This window comes from Euprymna scolopes, chromosome 38, assembly GCF_053919585.1.
Source record: "Euprymna scolopes isolate OS-2025 chromosome 38, ASM5391958v1, whole genome shotgun sequence".
Lineage (NCBI taxonomy): Eukaryota > Metazoa > Mollusca > Cephalopoda > Sepiida > Sepiolidae > Euprymna > Euprymna scolopes.
This window is the reverse complement of record NC_136519.1, coordinates 54624807-54640675: the sequence shown is the minus strand read 5'-3', so window position 1 is coordinate 54640675 and position 15869 is coordinate 54624807. Positions and strand designations below refer to the sequence as shown.

Here is a 15869-nt window from a genome sequence, read left to right as displayed (position 1 = left end):
GTCGGGTGATCAGTAACCCTACATAATTTGCAAAATTTATTAATCTCACCATTATTAGCGAGAAACTTAGAATTATTACTACTCTTTTTTGAATTAATGTGTTTAGGCTCAGAACTGATCGCCATATTAGGATTTTGGATCCGATAAAGAAGCCAACGTTTTTGGTGAGCTATTTTCCCAAAAGTATTCGACATGATGGAAGAAAGAGAGGGGAAACGTTAATTAGATTTATTCATTATTTCTCTGCACACGCTGTTCAGAAATTTAGCGAACAAAATGTGAGCAATCATAATTGCTGATGTAGAATTATCAGGAAAAAAATCGGTATTAAAAGATTTGTCCGTCTCAGTCAATTCTAGCTTTACGCGTTCGAGAAGAATTTTGAGGCCTTTAAATGGCAAAAATTGCACTGGTTGAGGAAAACAAATTTGGTTCTTAATCAAAGATGAATTTAAAAATTTTCCCTTCAAACAAGCCAAAGCCTGCTCATAATTTTTTAAATTTATATCCAAATTGGACACAAGATCGAATGCCTTTCCTGCCAATTTAGATTTTAGTAAAAGGAGTTTATCCACATCATCTAAATTAGATGTGCAAAACTCGAATTTTCTAAGGAAGCTACGAAATTCAAATTTATTTGGCGACAGATCCCCACTGAACTGATTCCATTTTCATAGGAACAAAGCATTAGACTTTACCCAGTCAGGTCCTAACTTGGCAATTTCCTTCTAACTTCCGCCATAAACTGCGCCAAATCTTGACAAATTTCAATCTCTCCTCCACCGAGGATTTTAATGTTAACTAGTCGAAAAGATCATCCAGCTCGGATATTTATTCCAGAGAAAAATTCCTTTTAGATTCCCCATCTAGCTTTTCTCCTATCCAAGCTAGGGTCGTTGTTATTTGAAAATTTTTTATTTCTATTCGACAAAGCAAATTTGAATTAGCCATGATGCTTCAAACGAAAGACGAAAATGGCCGTTCCTACATGGGAATAAAAAAAAAGGCACGAAACTACAAGTTGTAACTTTCTGACAATGTTAAATTATAGTATCGAGAAAAAAAAAAAAGAAGAATTTGGGGACCCAAATCACTGGCCAAATAAAATATCTATTAAAGTAACGATATAAATTTAATAGGGCAAGGGAGCTAACCGAAATCTTCGCTAAGCCGAAAATAATTTTGATCGTGTGGTGGACCAAATTTATATAAAAAAACAAATTCTCCAACACAATATTTAAGCAACAGATAAACAGCATTAATAAAATTACAATTAATAATTTTTTATATTATCTTCTGATCAAGGAATATCAACAATATCTTCACTTGATGAATAATGAATGAAGTTAAGAATGAACACTCCTTTTTTATTTTTTTCAAGTTACGATTTAATAATATGGATATGATTCTGTTTTTACCATCTAAAAATTAAATAAGACGCACAATGCACCTTTTTTTCTTTTTTACAATTTATAAGTTACGACAAATCTAAGGATGCTTCAATATTTAAAAAAAATCAACAATCCGACAAAAGAAACGTCAACATTTATATTGCCAGTTAATGGTATGAGAATTTAAACTACAATCATAAACCAATGCGACTCTTGCAAAAAAAAAAAAAAAAAACGAAGAATAAGAGGGGGGGGATATCTTTTGCAAAAAAACCGATGTGAGAATTTCTCTCAGATTGGTTTTGCCCTTGGCAGAATGAAAGACAACCAATCAGAAATTACAACAGGCTCACCTTTTAAACTTCAACGTAAATTTTATTAAAGCAAAAAGATCCATATTACAAAAGATGTGTCATGTTCAGCTATCTGCCGTAATGCGCCAGTAACACCCCAAAGAGGTAATAGTCCATCTTTGAGAAATACTGGAGATAAAGCTCCGCTGACGAAGAACGCTGCAACAGGTTGAAGAGTTGAGTGATATCTTCCAAGATGGTTACTGCAAGTTAGGTATCCTCGAGGAGTCCACTGTATATAAATGTCCAAATGGCAGACAAATGATAGTTCAAATTGTAAACCTTAATTTCGTCTCTGACAGACATTATATTATATGCTGAAAGTCAATTGATTCATAAAGCAGAACAGTGTGCAATAATATATAAATCACCCAACATAAGGGCAATGGTGTTTGCAAATGAAAATACCATTTCGGCCACATTAGGGCATCAATACGTCTCAAAGAGACAAAGTAATTTTGAGACTGCAAGCCTTGTTAGAATAAATTGCTTTGACTCTTCCGGAAATAAAGGATCGTAGTTATTCCCCTTGGTTGGAATTAAGATTTCCGCCATATTGATTTCTCGAAACCACGTGTATACTTTTAAGTTGATAAAACTTTTACGAAAGGCATTCCTATTTACTCTTTTATCTCTACTTATTATTTCAATTTTATCAGCTTAAAAAAAAAATGGACAAACTACTGCGTCTGGACAGATTTAACGTAGAACCAACAGCTCGAAATTCAGAAAAAATCTATAAACACTGGAAATTGACGTTTGAGTATTACTTGTGCACTTTAAAAAACGGGGAAATAGAAAATAATGCACAAAATCTCTTCACCTTGATTAATTCAGTATCAGCGACAATATTCGAAATAATAAACGATGCTATCGATTACAATGGCACCATAGAAATGCTAGATGCTGTTTACATAAAACCGGCAAACGTTATATTTAACCGATATCAACTTTTGATGAATAAACAGAAACCGGCACAAACTATCGACGATTTCATGCAACAACTGGAAGTACTTTCAAATCTTGCGAATTTCAAGCAGTAAGCGCTGAAGAGAACAAAAAGCAATATATCCGTGACGCTTTCATTAGCGGCATCTCTTCCTCATCTATTTGCCAATGCGTACTCGAAAAACCATTCTCAACTCTACAAGAGACCTTTACAATGGCTAAGTCTCTAGAACAAGCGGAGAAGCATACGATAAGCTTCGATAACTACCCGAACGTAATTAAACCAGAAGACACTCCCTTAGCCACTATAAAAGGAAATACCCTACCAAAAGGAATTTGTTTCTTCTGTGGGAACACACAACATTCACGGACGATGTGTCCTGCGTGTAACACCGAGTGTAGGAAATGTAAGCAAAATGGCCATTGGGTGAAGGTATATAAATCTTCCTCCTCCACTGATGCTGTGTTATATGAACCAGACTCCCACCCACCCAATCTCTCTTGACTAGGAACGGGTGCTAAAGACATTATATACACGAAATGCAAAATAAATGGGGCAAGTAGTGAATGCTATAGTAGACTCCGGCAGCATGGGGACGTTTATCAGCAAAAATACAACAAGAAAGCTGAAACTTTTTATTATTCCCAAACAGAAAACCGTAGCATTGGTGGGCCCTAATCATCATGCCAAAATCATCAGCGAAACTATTGTTGGCATCTCCCTAAACAGTAAAGACCACCATGTCATGACAGTGGAAGTAATTAAGGATCTGTTCATTGATATGATTATCGGAAAAGACCCCCTGAAACAATATAAAACTGTGACCCCGAAATTCGACGGTCCCGGGAAAGAACTTGTTATTGGAGCAATGGGTAAGAGGAACAGTTTTCCATGTATCCAAATTTCTCCTCATCCCCTTTTCTCTCATCTTTCTACACGGACGACCTCTATTGCCACCAAATCTCATCGTCACTCATTCACTGACAACATATTTATTAGAGAGAAAACTGCCAGAATGTTGAGGGAAGACGTAATAGAGCCCTCTATATCTCCTTGGCAAGCCCACGTTTTAGTGACCTCTAACGAGAATCCCCAAAAAAGAATGGTGGTCGACTATAGCGACACCATAAATAGATTTACAGAACTGGATGCCTATCCCATGCCAAACATTAATAAAATTGTTGATGACATAGCTCGATACAACGCTTTTTACAACACTCGACCTGAAGTCTGCTTACCATCAAATCCCAATTAGTCACACCGATCGGAAATACACAGCATTTGAAGTAAATGTAAAACTTTACCAATTTACTCGTATCCCTTTTGGCATCACTAACAGAGTAAGTGCCTTTCAAAGATGCATCGATGGCATTGTAGAAAGAGAAAAATTAACAGACACTTTTGTGTATGTAGACAATGTCACAATATGTGGAAAGGATCAAAAAGAGCATGACTACAACCTTCAAAGGTTTTATAATGTAGCGAAAAGATACAACATCACGCTCAACCAAAGTAAGAGCATAATTTCTGCTACTTCTATCACATTTCTTGGTTACACAATCCAGAACAATCAAATTGCTCCTGATTACCTGAGGCTAAAACCACTCCTTGAAATACCACCGCCTCTAAATTTCTGGTCACAAAAACGAATAATTGGTATGTTCTCTTACTATAGTAAATTCATTCGAAACTTTTCTGATAAGATACTGCCTCTCAACCATAACAAGGAGTTTCCACTGCCTCCGTTTATTCTAAATTCTTTTCAGACGCTGAAGACCGACTTAAGAAATGCTACCCTTATAACTGTTGACTCGGATAAAAAATTTGTAGTAGAAACTGATGCCAGTAATTACTGCATTGCTGTTACTGTAAACCAACAGGGTAGACCTGTTGCATTCTTTTTGCGGATACTAAACCGAATGAGATTAGGCATCATGCTGTCAAAAAAGAAGCTGCTGCGATTGTCGAAGCTCTCCAAAAGTGGCGATATTTCCTACTCGGGAGACATTTCAAAATTATTACAGATCAAAAGAGCATCAGTTTTATGTTTGATAATAAGAGGAAATCTAAAATTAAAAATAATATGTCGTTGGCGGATCGAACTGTCACAATTCAAATTCAGTATTGTTTACCGTCCAGGAACGGAAAATACAGCTGCTGACACATTTTCTCGCATCTCTGCATTAACGCACACTTTGCAAGACCTCCGCGACTTGCATGTTACACTATGCCATCCTGGTGTCACGCGACTCAGCCATTTCATCAAGACAAGAAACCTTTCTTTCTCTTTAGAACAAATTAAAAATATAACAGACTCGTGCTCCTCCTGTCAGTATCTGAAACTTAAATTTGCCAGTTGTAACAAAGGAACACTCATACAGGGTATACTATCTTTCCAGCGATTAAACATCAACTTTAAAGGCCCTTTACCTACTTCTGTGCATGGTAACAAATACTTACTCACTATAATTGATGAATATACTCGCTTTCCCTTTGCCTTCCCCTGTAAGGATATAACTAGCAAAACCGTGATACACTGCTTAAACCAACTATTTTCAATTTTTGGTATGCCCGATATAATACACACTGACCGGGCTGCCAACTTCCTTGCAGGAGAAATCAAAGATTACTTACGTGGCAAAGGTATCGCCACCTCTAAAACAAGTAGATACCACCCTGAGGGTAATGAGCAAGTTGAGAAACTCAATGGAACTTTATAGAAAGCCATCCAAACGATCTTACACTCTAGCAACATTAAACTGCCCCATTGGGAAGATATACTACCAAACACTCTCCATTCAATTAGGTCGTTACTATGCACTGCTACTAATACGACTCATGACAAAATGTTCAAATACAGTCGTAAATCTTCCTCCGGAACTTCTGTTCCCACTTGGGCGAAACCAGGCCCAATATATGTCAGAAACCATACTAAGTCTAGTAAGCTCGACCCTCCGGTAACCCCTGCTAGACATCAACCCCTACTATGCTCATATACGACTACCCTCTGGTGCGGAAACTACTGTCAATGTGCGAGACATGGTTCCTAACTCCTCAAATCAAGAAGACCAACACAATGAAAACAATCCTGCAAGCCCTGAAGCCCTTACCTGATCCTGAAAATATCCATGCTCCCCAAGATGTGGACGCTGCGGACCAAAATCCCTGTGAGTCAGTGCGGAGATCGTCCAGAATGCAATGATTTCCAAGTAAATATAAGGACTTCTTAACCTAGTACTGAACAGACTAAATTTAACTTCTGTAATTCCATACTTAATTATTGTTGAAGGGGAAAATGTTAGAATGAATTGCTTTGACTCTTCCGGAAATAAAGGATCGCCTTGGCCGGAATTAAGGATTCCGCCATATTGATTTCTCGAAAACATGTGTATACTTTTAAGTTGATAAAACCTTTATGAAAGGCATTCCTGTTTACTCTTCTTTTATCTCTACTTATCATTTCAAGCCTCAAGTGAATTTCGAGCGTCCATCTTTAACCCATGTCTGTATCGAAACTGGTGATCTGAAAGGATAAATTTGGCGCCAAGAACACCCTTGCCAGTAAGTAATAACAAGCAATCTGAATGGTTCAAACAAAATCGTGGGCGGACAAATCGACCAATGCTTATTTCTTTAGAATTTCTCACACTATTTTTATTTTTGGTACTTCTGCTGTATACAGACGGCGGCCATTTTTTTGTACATTTCACTAAACTGTCACCAGGAGGCGCTTCTCAGTCAAAGAATAGAGGGATGATAACTTGTACTTTTTGGGAAATTCTTCGGAAACTTTATCTTAAAAAAAATCCAATGTTGCTTTAATTCGAAAAATAACATAATTAAAAATGCAAGACTAAAATTGTGTTTACATTAAAATAAATTAGTAATATTTTAATCTCGCATTTTTTTTCTTTCATTTGAATAAGGTTTCATTTAAATTATTAATTTGTTGTTGATCCCTCGATGTTGCTTTGATTCGAAAAATGTTCCATTTAATTTGTTTGAAAAAAAACAAAAAAAAAAACAATTTCACTTTATTACAATCCAATGCTGCTTTAATTATATTGTTGGTACTTCGTGGGAAACGTGGACACTGTTTTTTTTTTTTATGACTGCTCCCTGAAAGCGCATGCACAAAAGGTTTTCATTTATTTATTTAATCTTGAAAACCTTTTTGAAGGTATTATTTGAGGTAAAAAAAAGGCAAAAAAAACATTATTTGTATGAAAAAATAAATGTAACAAAAAGTAAAAAATATTTAGTGAAGAAAATATAATAATAAAAATAAAATAAAAAACAAGCACGAAATAAAACTATGAATCAAATTTACTCAAAGAAATAAAAAGAAACATTTTTTAAAATAAAATAAATACACACTCGATTAAAAAAGTGGGCGCTTCTACACTGTTGGGACGAGATTTCGGAAATCATAATACTGAATTTCACATGAAAACAATATTATCTATGTATTTCTCGTATTTTTAAGATGATTATATAAAAAAATGACGAAAATCGATAAGGTAGAAAATTATTTATTAATGTAAGAAATTTTGCAGAAATAAGCAGGCTCCTCATTAGTCGGTTTGACCGCCCATGATTTTTTTTGAACCTATCAGATCAGTTGTTCTTACTAACTGCCGAGAGTATTCTTGGCACTAAATTTATCTTTTCAGCCCGCCAGTTTTCACACAGACAACAGGTCGAAATGGAGGTACAAAACCTCAATTGAGGCTTGTAGCCTCAAAACCCCTTTGTCTCATTGAGATGCAATAATGCCCTAATGTGGGGCGAAATGTTATTATCATTTGCAAACACCAATGCCTTTATGTTGGCCGAAATATTATATTCATCGCATACTGTTGTGCTCTTCAATTTGATTGACTTTCATCATTACTTATGATGTCTCTCAGAGACAAAATTAAGGTCTACATTTTTACCTGTCCTTTGTCTGCCATTAGGACAGTTATTTACAGTGAACTCCATGAGGACTACCGGACTCTCAGCATTCACCCTTGGAAGCCATCACTAACTCATCAACCTGTTGCAAGTATTCTTTGAATAGCGTGGAGTATTGTATCCTGCATTATGCAAAGATAAACCATGAACTACTACCCCTTTTGGGTGTTACCAACCCTGCTCGGCAGATAGCTAAAGATGACACGTCTTTTGCAATTTGGATCTTTTTACTTTAATAAAATTTGCGTTGAAGTTTAAAGGTGGGCCTGTTGTAATTTCTGATTGTTTTCTTTTTGTTGTTGTTTTTTTCATTCTGCCAAGGGCAAAACCGAGGGTGAGAGAATATCTCACATTAAAGAAAATAAAAAATAGAATTTTATGAAAACGATCGTAAGGCATGAAGAGTTCAAAAGGGAGATCATTTTCCATTTCGACTTAAACAAGATGGCGGCAATGTTCACCTGCTACCACGATTAAAGTTTTTTTTTGTTGTTGTTTTTTTGGGTTGTTTTTTAATAATTCAATAATATTCAGGTAATTCCGACTGCATAATTTGGAAGCTACCATTGTAACTTATTAGAATTGACAAAAAAATCAGTTGAAACCATTGTTTTTTTTATCTGAAAACTCCATTTATCAACTACAAAATCTCGTCCCAATAGCGTAGAAGCGCCAAAAAGTGTATGAGATATACACGAAGAAAGTGAAAGAAAACCTTTTCTGTATTTCAGGGAACAGTCATAAAAATAAAATAAATAAAATACAATAAATAAAAAAGAACGTTTACACAAGATCCACGTTACCTGTGAAGTACCGAATTGTTTTTTCTTACGCAGACATTTCAATAAATGTTTTTACAATTATATTTTGATACATTTTGATACAATAAATGTTTTTACAATTATATTTTGATACATTTTGATACAGTAAATGTTTTTACAATTATATTTTGATACATTTTGATACAATAAATGTTTTTACAATTATATTTTGATACATTTTGATACAATAAATGTTTTTACAATTATATTTTGATATATTTTGATACAGTAAATATTTTTACAATTATATTTTGATACATTTTGATACAGTAAATGTTTTTACAATTATATTTTGATACATTTTGATACAATAAATGTTTTTACAATTATATTTTGATACATTTTGATACAATAAATGTTTTTACAATTATATTTTGATACATTTTGATACAATAAATGTTTTTACAATTATATTTTGATACATTTTGATACAGTAAATGTTTTTACAATTATATTTTGATACATTTTGATACAATAAATGTTTTTACAATTATATTTTGATACATTTTGATACAGTAAATGTTTTTACAATTATATTTTGATACATTTTGATACAATAAATGTTTTTACAATTATATCTTGATACATTTTGACACAATAAATGTTTTTACAATTATATTTTGATACATTTTGATACAATAAATGTTTTTACAATTATATTTTGATACATTTTGATACAATAAATGTTTTTACAATTATATTTTGATACATTTTGATACAATAAATATTTTTACAATTATATTTTTATAAAATAAACGTTTTGGCTTTCAAATATTTTTACATTTGGAAAAAAAATCTTGTTTGTTATTTATTTACCATGGTATTTGACCAAAAAGAAATTGGAGTTATCGCCCCCCTACCATTGCCGCCATATACTGCAGAAGTGCATTATTATTATTATTATTATTATTATTATTATTATTATTATTATTATTATTATTATTATAAATAAATAAATAAATATAATAATAATATTATATTTATTTATTTATTTATTTTTAATATAAGAGGTATTCTGGACAAGAACCGATAATTTTACCAAAATAATCATTTGATTTAAAGGAATAAATGTACATGTTCTCGGACAATGTCGGGTGTATGCAATTAATAAACAAACAGAAAGTCGGTGGGAAAAAAAGAATCAGTTTTATTAACAGCTTTCATTCACGTAAACTACTTTTACTTTTACAGAAAAAAAAAAAAAAAAAAAAAAAAAAACTTCTCCGAGACTTTTTTTTTTCTTTTAGGTCAACATGTTCTTAGCAGTGGTTTGGTTCCAAAGAAGAAACCCAAATTCTTCAAAGTGTGGTTGGTTGTTCTTTGTTATTGAGAGAGAGAGAGAGAGAGAGAGAGAGAGAGAGAGAGAGGGGGGGGTGGAGGGGAGGGTGCTGCAGACACACACAGACACATTTTAAACTAGATCATCATCGTCCCCGTCCCGATCGTATATCTCATAAGTTAAGCTTGATAGTTAAGCTGTGAAGACAGACGTTTATGGAGGCAGTATTTTCTCCAAACTGCATAGGGACAGATTTCTTCACGCCCTGATGTCTGCGCTATCAGAAAAAAAGAAAAAAAAAAAGAAAAAAAGTTCTTTGATACGACAGGGGCGCGTGCGGAAATAGGTTTTACTTTTTGGTTTAGGATAACAACTTAATCATAACTTTGAAAAGGGAACCAATAAAAGAGCAAATAGATCCAGAAAGTAATTAAGTCCAATTTTTAATACAAAGAAATAAACGCTGTCGCTTTTGCTTTCCAAAGCACAGATAACAAAGTTACCTAAAATAAGAATATAAAAACAAAGACACATATAAAATTAATGCCTAAAAAAATGAAGTTTCTATATAGGAGACAGTTCTTGGGTTTGTATTACAATCATCCACAAACGCAACAAAATGTTGTCAAAAATAACAAATAAATGTTATCAAAGGCAAGATAAGTTATTTTTTTTACCTAACTCGATAAGTTTCTTGTGTCTTTATTGAATGTAAAATGCTTATTTGCTTCGAAAAACTAGTAATATTGAGCACTCCCAGAGAACAAGAAAAATGGCCGCGATGTCTGTGAAGTCTTAACATTAACATTTCAAAAAAAGAAATAAAACAAAATGGTAGTAGAACCCACCCAATAAATGTTACCGTGATATTTATTGGGTGACTTTCTACCAGAATTTTGTTTTATTTCTATTTTTGATGGTTGGTTGGTTGGCTAGTTGTTTTTGTTTTTGTTTTACGGCATATCAACCCTTTTCAGGTTATTTAATGCCGAATCCAAAGATTTTGAAGAAATTTTTTTTAATAGAATATATTTGTTGTTTTCAAGCCGCTTTCTATTTAACCCATACCTCTAACAGATACTACCACTCCAGGTGAGAGTGGACCTGGGAGCAATGGCAATTAAAGGGTGGCTCTACACTCCCCAAAACCCGCAAACTAGGGTCTCACCACTGGATATAGTTTAAGGTCATATCCAGAACCATCTATTTTTGCAGTGATTATTGAGACTTCAAAGTTGTAAATAGATATTGTGACCATTTTTATTTTTGTTCTCTAGTAGCACTCAATATTACTTGTTTTTCGAACCGAATAAACATGGACCATTACAGTCCCCTTTGTGTTGCATTTGAAACCAATGGTACCGATGTTTTTCTGATCTTCTGTAACACATATATAAATATAGATTACGTTCTTATATGGATATTTTCTTTATAATTTAGCACTTTGCTAGGGTTCTCTCCAACAAACCTTACACACACACACACACACACACACACACACACACACACACATACACACACATATGAAAAGTTTCAATGCAAAATGAGATAAACGCCATTTGAAAAATTGCGAAACATATACGTTGCATTTCAACACTTCCACACTTCAAAATCATGTTTTACATAATGTGATATCAACATGGGTTTTCTTTCCTTTCAATTAAAATTAGTTTTTGTCAAAGTCTACATTTGATATATTTGTCCTTTTATGTTGTTTTTAATTTCTCAATTTAACAGTATTGGATTTATTGCATTTTGCATAATTCCCCCCACACACACACACATGTAATATGTATCACAAGTTAGTTGAAAAAAGAAAAACAAAGTACTGAATTGCAGGTTTTACAAGAGCAAATATAAGGTATTTAAAAAAAAACAAAAAAACATAGATTACAGTGTAACTCTTGTGAAAATCTATGGAAATGAAAGTTGGATAAAAAATAAATTTGATATTCTGAAATTATAATGAACACATTGTTAATTTTTCCAAGGCTGAAAAGCAGCTTACAAAAGTTCATTTGTATAGGATACTTCCGGTTTAGCTGGGAAATCTTCAGCAACAACAACAACAACAACATATACATATACATATAATTACAGATCAGAGTTATACAATGATTTAATATTAGTTTCAAAGCCAAAAAATCGTAGACATGTTTCCGTAAAAAATTCACAGTATCCTTGAAGAAATTCCAAGCTATTGTCGCCATGTGCCAGAAAACCACTCCCATTTTGTAAACAAAACACGCAGTCGGTAGAATCCTGACACTCCTCCAAATACGTCACAAGCAACCTCCAGTGGCTTACGCTCACTCCTGCAACTCCAGTGCTTCCAGCCACCAGTTCCTGCAGCCCTTGATGTCCGGCTACCAGCTTTGGTTCTTGTAAACATCCAGCTACCAGCTCCAGTGCCCATTGACATGCAGCTACCTGCTCCAGTGCCCACTGGCGTCTAGTTATCCTGTTAACGTCTGACCGAGTTCCCAGCATCAGATCCCATCTATGCAACTCTGATCAAACTGAAACAAATCATGTTACTTAAGAATCTCAACCGTGCGAGACACCCTCACCTCACTCCAGTTGATCCTGATATCTATTGCCATATATCTGACCTTTTTTTCTCTTGATAAAAATAAAGCATGATACATATTGTCTTCCTATTTACAATGCCTCACCACGGGACAGAGTTAGACACCAGGGTCGTTTTTTAATGTGGAGAAAAGGAACAAAAATAAAAATTGTCTCAGTCGTGAAGGATTTCCCCTCCACTGACAGAGAACAAGAAATTGAAGTGCAGCCTCTGAAGAACAGATGGTATTTATTTGCTCCCCCACTGAGCAAATTAGGCACAAGGCCGTTTTTAATGTGAGGTAAAAACCAGCTCCCCTTAAAGTAGGCAAAAAGGGGGCACTCTGGTTACCAAAAATAATAATTGTCCCAGTATAGAGGGTTTCCCCTCCATTGACTGGTACAAATTATCTTAAGTGCAACATCTGCCGGAACAGATACTACACTTTGATCTTGACCCGAAGCATGATGCCTATTGTCTTTTTACCGAACATCTTTGTTTGTCATCTTGCCTTGTATCTACTTTATTAGTTGTACAGTCGATTGACACCTCACCCTTTCAACCCACTGCAAAAAGTGGTGACCCTGATGTGATACATTAAGTCCTTGGTTGCCACTTCAACAAGTGATGGGGCCATGATCTCAAATAGACAGCCAGTCACGCACCGTTACAAGTAAAAAAAAAAATGAAAAAAGAAAAGTTCTAGTGGTTCCCAAAACTCCTCACCGTGATGATGCAATGGGTTCACTCAACAGACTAATATGACGTCAATCAGAAACAAAACAACAGAAGCCTTGCTAAAAAAGGACGTAAGTCGTTGGTTGTATTCCAAATGTTGTATTTAAAGCAAAGTCAATAGTTGTTACAGTATACAATTAAAAAGTACAAAAAAGTGAGAGTAGAAGAAAACATTCAACAACAACAACAAAAAAATGTGTATACCAACGTTATCATCAACAAACGCCAGTAACACGCACCTTTGATTTTCCCTTTCTATTTTTCCTCCTCTTTCTAACATAGGTTTACGTTATTAAAAAAAATCCAAACTCTACAATAAATGTCTTACCAAATCTTTCTTCCCTGATTGCTGGAAAATTACTTCTGTGGAATTCTTGTGAAAGAACTGACCCACTCAGTTATCACCCCATGAACCTCTTTCTTCTCTTTGCTAAAATCTTTGAGTCTTTAATCAATCAAGTACTAGTCCACCCCCTCATAGATGCTAAACTTCTTTCTGACCAGCAGTATGGATTCAGCCAAGCTCATTCTATTGCACATAACTGAACTGTAATCTCTGGACGTATATACCACATACTGAACAAAATAGAAGAGGCTAGGGCAGTAGCCCTCCGTGTATTTAAGGCTTTTCACAGGATTTGAAATTAAGGTCTTATGAAAATTGAATCATACGGTATTACTGGATGAATACTTAATATAATCAGATTCTTTTAAGAAGAGAAAAATGCAGGTTATCCTTGATGGTTGTACATCAAAACAGCATGATATAAATGTGAGTGTACCACAGGGATCGATCCTTGAACCTTTATTATCCCTGATATTCATAAACGACCTCCCTAATAAAATTGTCTCTGAGATAAGTATATTTGCTGATGACACCACACTTTATAACAGACATGAAGGAAAAATGAATGAATACATAAGTAAAGCAATGGCTGAAACCTTAAAGAATGACTTCCAGTCTGTAGTGTAAGCGGGATATAAATGGATGGTAACAGTCAATGCTGCTAAGACAAAACTTCTTTCCTTTAACAATTACAAAAAACCTTCTCAACCATTGATTGCCATGACACCTCTTTGTTCAAACTCCTCGGTCTAACATTCACATGAAACATGAATTGGCACAAATACATTGAAGACATTGCCAAGTTTGCTGCAAAGAATGTGGGCTCTTTCTACCATGTTAGAAAACTACTCGCACCTGCTAGTATTCTATATCTCTGCAAAGCAACTATTCGCTCATGCATTGTTGCATTATCTAGGCTGGTGCATCTATCACTAGTATCTCCCTCTTCGACATAAATACCTCTGACTAACCTAACAAAAAACAAAATCCGACCCCTACTCTGTAGATATTCCTAGATGCTGGAAGGCTTTCTACTCTAATAGGTTATTCCCTCGAACTGCTAGAACTTGGAATTCCCTCCCAGTTTCCCTCGCTATATCAACATGCAGAAGTTTAAATGTAATGTGAACAAACATCTTGCTACTCAATTCCCTACATAGTGTCCCTGTAGATATGGTTCCTAATAGTAGTCCCTTACATCCATTGACCCGATGATATAATAAAGGTCTTTGTAACTTGTATTTCTCTTATACATATATGTGCGTGTGCATATCTATCTATCTATCTATCTATCTATCTATATATATATATATATATATATATATATATATATATATATATATTCAAATAAAGTTTTTCATCATTTATAGTTCATACACAAGAGAAAGATTGTTTCAAACAATAAATCTTTTGTCTAAAAATTCTATATTTTTACTTCACAGAATTTAACTATATATCCTACATATATATTCAACATTACTAATATAATGAAGTTTAAAAATAACAATTTATACCAGCCATCCACAAGAAACGCCATACAGAGAAACAGCCCCACTACTAACAATACAGAAACATTCCCCTCTTTGTATTCATAATGACAACGATATTATTCTAACACTAAATTATGGTGTACAATATCATCATCATCAGTGGGTCTGCTGTTTTTAACAGCGTGCAAGATCATGGCTCTCCAAATTGTAGAGCTATGGTAATCTCAGGAAAATAAGTATAGACGGTAGTTTCCTGTTGCTTTCCGTCTTGATTCGGGGGTGCAGTTAAACGCACCACCAGATACAAACCTGGAAATTTCTATGACTCGGCGCGGTATACACAGTGCCTAGCGTTCCCAAATGGTCACTTATCTGATACTGGCCAGGTTCATCATTGCTTAACTTCAGTGATCTGGCAAGAACCAGTGTGTCAACGTGATTGTGCCATACTGTCAACCTGATTGTGCCGTATAAGAGGGTTAAATCCTCAGGCAATTAACTAAATCTGCATAAGTCGACTTTCACCACTGGAAAATTCACTAATTACTAAAGCAGACCCAACACTATTGATCGGGAAACATAAATATAGGATTTTACTATAAATCCTGAAACAGAAAAGGGAGATAATCAGCTATTTACCAGAGATTAAAAACAGAAGAGATATAAATTCAGAAACAATGGGAAACTTAGTTGTTAATTTAAAGACTCGGAGGAATTCTATAGAAAATAAAGGTCTGAGAGTGAAAGATTACCCAAATCAATGTGATGGTCAATGGCTGTAGTGCTGGAAAGTCCACAGAAAGCAGAAAGTTCTCTTGTTCAGTTTGTGGAAAGGGAGCGTGTGGAATTCAATTTTGTATGGTACTTGTGAGCATTGGGTGCATAAAAAGTGCAATGAAATTACTGGTAGATGAAGAGAGGATAACCAGTTTGTGTGAAACAAATGTTAGACAATGGTGATGTGGAGAAAGTATATT

General features: G+C 34.5%; 1 long non-coding RNA gene across 1 annotated transcript in view; it reads left to right on the top strand.

Annotated features, from left to right (window-relative positions):
• The window catches only part of LOC145263150 (uncharacterized), an 83702-nt gene extending 74988 nt beyond the window's left edge, over positions 1-8714 (top strand). The window contains exon 3 of the long non-coding RNA XR_013864485.1: positions 6160-8714. This is a non-coding gene — a long non-coding RNA (uncharacterized LOC145263150). The remainder of the gene's footprint in view (positions 1-6159) is intronic.
• The last annotated feature ends 7155 nt before the right edge of the window (positions 8715-15869 follow it).